The sequence below is a fragment of the Mustela lutreola genome, chromosome 16 (assembly GCF_030435805.1).
Source record: "Mustela lutreola isolate mMusLut2 chromosome 16, mMusLut2.pri, whole genome shotgun sequence".
Lineage (NCBI taxonomy): Eukaryota > Metazoa > Chordata > Mammalia > Carnivora > Mustelidae > Mustela > Mustela lutreola.
In genome coordinates this window covers 5985579-5991578 of record NC_081305.1, presented here as the reverse complement: position 1 = coordinate 5991578, position 6000 = coordinate 5985579, and the positions used below count along the sequence as shown (strand labels likewise).

At 39.6% G+C, this 6000-nt stretch overlaps 1 long non-coding RNA gene across 1 annotated transcript in view; it reads left to right on the top strand.

Annotated features, from left to right (window-relative positions):
- Window positions 1-491: 491 nt before the first annotated feature.
- LOC131818825 (uncharacterized) overlaps window positions 492-6000 on the top strand; it is a 79144-nt gene continuing 73635 nt past the window's right edge. The window contains exons 1-2 of the long non-coding RNA XR_009348946.1: window positions 492-644; window positions 818-914. This is a non-coding gene — a long non-coding RNA (uncharacterized LOC131818825). The remainder of the gene's footprint in view (window positions 645-817; window positions 915-6000) is intronic.

The window sequence follows — 6000 nt, the reverse complement described above, 5'->3', positions numbered from 1 at the left end:
TTAGTGCCTTTTAAAGAGAAAGATTCACGTCTTTGTAGCTCTCTGTGAAGACATGCTGTTATAGAAACAATGGCTAGTCTTATATGCGTAATACTACCGGTTCAGCCATTAGTGCTAGTTCTGTGCATTGAGTTGTGTGCAGTGAGTTGAGCTCTATTTCTATTCTTATTACGCAAATGCGGCAGACACTCTGGGCTTCCTGCTCCCCTGCCATTGTCCCTAGCCTTGTTTCTTGCTAGCAGAACCCTAATTTTTCTCACATATTCATGGCCGGTGTGCTTTAAGGGAAGTTGGAGTTTCACTTAGCCTTGAGGTGAAGTGAATCTCAAGTAGTCCAAACATTCTAATGCTGATTATTCCCCTTCCAGTGATTGCTTTAGGCATGGGTAAGTGCCATATTTTTGGCCAATGAGAACTGAGAGATAGTGTTTGAGGAGGAAGGTGCTTTCGCATAAAATTTATGTGTGTAAGGAAACACTTCTGTCTCTGCCTGTTGTCATCCTTATATGTTGCCTGGAATTGCAGAAGCCAGTCTTAGCACCTTGAGGAGGTGCTTGCCTCAGGGGAGAGGCCAGCATGCTTATATTTGCAGAGTAGACAGATGGAAAACACCTGGGTCCTTCATGATGTCTGTGAATTACCAGGTGACTCACCCTGAAGCTACTCTACCTCTGGGCCTCTTATTCTGTAATATAAGAAAAGACGTTATTTAAACCAATTTTATTTAGCTTTCATATTTTCAATAGAAATGCTCTAGCTGATGCAATGTAAAATCATGCAATTATAATGCTGGTCTCTTTGTATTCTTTGATTGTAGTTGCCAAAATAAGCTGAAGTCTGACAATTGCTCAGTAGGACCAGACACGGGCCTGCTCACTTGGTTTCACTTGCCAATGACCACTCTCTTGATACATGTAAGTACTTAAACTTCTCTTAACCAGGAAAATTTCTTTATACCTTAAATTAGTGTTTTAGGTACAATCATATAAATGTTAAATGATATAGTTTATTAATCTCACAGGGTTCCATTTTTGTTGCAGTTTCTTTTTCCTCCTTAAAGTTCTTTGGTTATCCTCATTCTGGGACCCAGTACACTGAAGGAGGCCAACAGGAATGGGGAACCACCTCAGTTAGCGCAAGGAATGCTGTAGACCTTTCGTTACCTTAGCATAGCCGTCTCCTTTGAGCTGACATACTGTTTTCCTAATAAAAATGCTTAATTTAGATGTCTTGAAAATTAAGTTTCCTCCTTTTTTTAAAGTCATGAGCCTATACCGAATCATGTAATAGCAGCTGAACTTTAGAAGGCCGAACATATGTGAATTGGGATTAGTGTTGTGATAAATGAAACAAAAAGTTAATTTGACATGTATTTCAGATATATTTAATTTTTCTGCTGGGTGATTACTAGACATGGATGTTAATTAATTCGTATAAATCACCAGGGTTAAAGTTTATAGTCACCTTATAAAATGAATGCATTTGGATAATGATCAAGCCTACAGGGAGGTCTTACCACCTTTAGAAAATCTTCCTCAATTAATTTCACTCTTTAATAAGTTGCTCCATTTTTGCTGCTATCCCTTGACATGCCTTTACCATGTAGTCACTGACACTATAGTATCTCCCTTTACCGTGTGAGTAACTCTTCTTTGAATGTCATGGTTTCATCAGGAGTTTCGTCAATGGATCCATCAGGGGATCAAACCATGAAAGCAGAGGATGGGGACTCAGTTAAGGGTGATACTGTGCAGTCAAGTATTCCTATCTAAGCAAAGCAAACTGTGAATGAGAGTTCAGAGAGACTCTTAGGAAAGTCGCCAGCTGGGGCCTGAGCCTTTGGCATCGTCAACAGTGATTTCTTCTTCTCTTGGTAATAACTAAACTAATAAGACTGTGATCAGTGTTCTTAATCAAAGAACAAAGTCCTATTCCCTTTTCTGGCAGACAGGCTACAGTACATCTATAGTGAGGAGGAAAATAAGAAATATCTACAGAAAACTTTAAAAATACCTGTTTAAAGCCTATTAATTTAGAAAACCTGCCTGCCTTTTCAATGGGTATGTCTATAGAGAGAGATTGGGAAGAAACTTGTTCTTTTCTGTCCCATATAAGGCAGAACAAAGAGTAACTTGATGGTACTATATGTTTCTGATTTCTGCCCATAAACAAGTAAAACCTTTCTCAGGATTCTATCTACTTACTGGGAAATCTTCCTCTAACTCATTCTTACAGAAACTCACCAGTAGGGGGTGAAACTCCTTTCCACTCACAACTCCCTAATTGAGCAGTGCTAGCTTTGGTTGATAAAAATTTTCTCCTTTAGGCAGAATTCTGGAAGTCTGTGAGTTATACTGAAATATTGGTTGGCATTGCATTTGATAGGTGGTGACAAGTGCTTAATATTCTTTTATGAGTCTTTATCTTCTGGCATCCTGAAATTTCCTACCCATCATAATATAAAGAATTGAAGTACAGTCTGTGTTGAAGCTGACAGACATCCCTAATTTTGGAGAATCCTAGGACAAGACCTACAAATTCTGTCTTGAATGGCATGCAAGAGGCCTACAGCCCCAGATTAGCGTTGAATCACTAGCTCCTTTCGTGAATAAGAATGAATATTTGTGGGGGCCAAGAGGGTCATGTAGTTATTGTGCCAGACTCTATAAGCCTGATTGCTTTTATGCATCTTATGAAAAGTGAAATAATAAAGTCTTAAAGATTTTAATATGTCTTATTTGCAGTAGGGAGTACCAAGAAAATTGTGTGTGTGTGTGTGTGTGTGTGTGTGTGTGTGTGTGTGTGTGAGAAATCACAGGGCAGAGCTACGATCACTTGCTCAGCCTGCCAGTCCCTCAGGAGCAGCTCCTTCAAGTGCCGAAAGCTTTTAAGTCCTGTTTATTTTAATAAGGGTGGTGAAATTCCCCTGTAGTAAATACACACAGCCTTATCTAATTATATAAAGATCACATTTGTTTTCACATGTCAGGTATTCCAAATATGTTTTGCAAGCATTTTTGTCCAGTTTCTACCATATATTGTAAGCCCTTTGCATGACCAGATTTTCGGAATTCCAATTCTTTTCTGTTCTTATAGGTGACACCCACTGCGAAGTACAGGGATTAAGTAAATCCTGATAACTTGCCAGTTTTATCTAATAGATAAGATAGTGCTTTAAAGGTTACAGAAAACTTAAGCAATTAACAGCAGGAGTTGTCTTAAGCTCTTTTCTTTTCTATTTTAATGAAGAAATTTTATAGGGGTATTACAGACAACATTATATTAGTTTTAGGCATTTAACATAATGATTTGATATTTGTATATATTGCAAAATGACCATCACTGTAAGACTAATTAACATCTATCACCATATGTAATTATGGTTTTTTTTGGTTTGGTTTGGTTTGGTTTTTGGTTATGGGAACTTTTAAGATTCACTCTTTTAGCAGTTTCAAATATGTAATACAGTATGAACTATAGTCACCATTTAAGCTCCTGAGGAATACATTTAGGGAAGGATGTGTAAACATTTTAGTTCCCTTAGTAGCATTCTTTCTATGATTTCTACTTCCTTTTTTTTAAATTTAAAGATTTTTATTTCATTTATTTGACATACAGAGATCACAAGTAGGCAGAGAGGCAGGCAGAGAGAGAGGAGGAAGCAGGCTCCCCACTGAGCAGAAAGCCCGATGCGGGAATCGATCCCAGGACCCTGAGATCATGACCTGAGCCGAAGGCAAAGACTTTAACTCACTGAGCCACCCAGGTTCCCTTGATTTCTACTTCTTAAAGAAAGTGACAGTAGAAAGTAACAGTAGATATAACAGTAGATATAAAGTAACAGTAGATATGATGAAATACTTTGGCTACTTTCATGTCAAATCTTTAACACGTAATTGTCCAGTATATGTTTTTTTGGGTATACATTCCCTTTAACCGTACCCTCCTTGTTGTTTCCTTTTTCAGCATCTTTTCTTTCTTAGTTTCACTGTTAATTTTCCTGTCTAATCAAGTAAGATGTTAAGTACATGGAGGAGGCGGGGACTCTGGAGTGTCAAGATTTCCCTTGACTCATGTGACCCATTAGTTGCCTTCTATCTCCACTGTAACCGGCTGACTCACAGTCAGCACTTCATGGCGACCATGGGGCCCATAGTTCCAGAGATGCACAGGGACCCAAGGCTGCCCCTGAAGCAAGAAGGAAACACACCAAAATAGATGGATCTGCCTTGGATAATGAAGATCACAGATGGAAGTACTACCCCCATCCCCTATCCCCGCCCCCCCCCCCCAACATGTGGGATTCTTTAGAACTAATGCTATTAATCAATCTGTCCTAAAACAGAAACAGTTGCAAATATGTAATATCCAGTACCCGTGGCATAGAAAACAAACCTTTAACTCAGCCTGGTTTTTTTGAAGTTGGAAAATGTTGCCAGCCTGTTTTTTTATGTAATTGAAAATGTTTAGAAGCTTTCCTGAAGAGTTGATTAATATATCAAAATCAAAAAAAGGCAATTTTGAGCCTAATTTTGTTTGTTTACCGTGTAATGCAGGATTCTTGGCTTTGAAATTCTGCCATGCAGGGTGAAAAATGACTGTCAGTGTGAAACAAAGTAGTCTATTGAAAAGAACATTGTGTCTAATACAGAACAGCTGATACCTGCCTGATGCTTGCTATCTGGAATTACAATATCTCAATCAGTCTGATTGATTCCTGTGGATAAAGGAGAGTCCAGATTTGGCCAAGGGTGGCAACAGTGAGTGCAGGGAGAGAGTCTTTCACCCCACCCACCTCTTGGTGTAAGAATCCTAAAATGGGGCGTTGATTGGAAGGCACTCTGGTGTAGGCTGGAGGAACTAGGGTAGCTGGGGCCTTGATAAACTCCACAGACTGCAGTTTCCCCATAGAGGTAGCAGTGACATTGTGAGGGAAGGGTTACATAGCTTCTCTGAGAGGGCCTGGAATTTTACTGTGCTCCCAGAAGCTTTTCCAAGGGCTTCTTGATTTTTTAAATCTGAATGAACAAAAATAAATAGTTACATTTTGGTACTGAGCTTTTGGAAGAAGACACCATGGTTCAAGAAAACTTAACCCTGGGGGGTGGGGAGCTTGCTGGCTTAGTCTGTAGAGCATGCAACTCTTGATCTTGGGGTTGTGAGTTTGAGCCCCATGCCGGATGTAGAGATTACTTAAGAAAATTAAGAATCTTTCAAAAAATAAAAACCTGTGCTAGAAAAAAAAAAAAAAAGAGTGAACTCCAACCAAGAGTTTCTGCCTATTTAGTTAAAACAGGAGTACCCAAAGAGAGGAAAATTCCTGTCCTGGAATGATTTTACGTCTTCCCTTTCTCAGGAAAGTCCCAATTTCAAATGTTTTCTCATTGTTTCAATCATTGACATCTCCTGGAAACTCAATACTTTGGTGACTAATAGCACTAAATCTGCTAGATAGATGGTCTTTCAAATCCAGAAGCAACATAGTCTTTTTATAGGACCACAGATCTTGGTTTGGGGTTCAGAAAATAAGATCACTGTATGTAGAATGAGGTTGGACTGAAAAACGATCTTCAGATCAACCTAGGTTCTCACCCCTTTGGGTAGAGCCTAAAGTATCTGGGCCAAGTTACCTTGTAGCCTCTGCTTGAGTATCTCTGCTGGTGGACTGGGAGCTCATAGCTCAGAGGGCATCTAATTATGACTAAGCTTTGCATCTGTTGTCAGACCTGTTTCCCATAGCTTTACTCATCAGGGGCAGCAGAGAAAGTCCTCTTATTTTGTTGTGATGGTACTTCAGTTATACAAGGGCTACCCTGTCCAGCCTCCTCTTCCTTCCCTCAAGTCAGTGCTCTCTCAGGCCGAGCTTCACCACACCCTCATGGAGCTGACATTCAAAAGGACAAGGCTACCACACAATATAGGGACATCATTCACATAGAATTTGTTGGCTCTGCAAGACATACATACAGCAGCAGACACACACACACACACACACACACA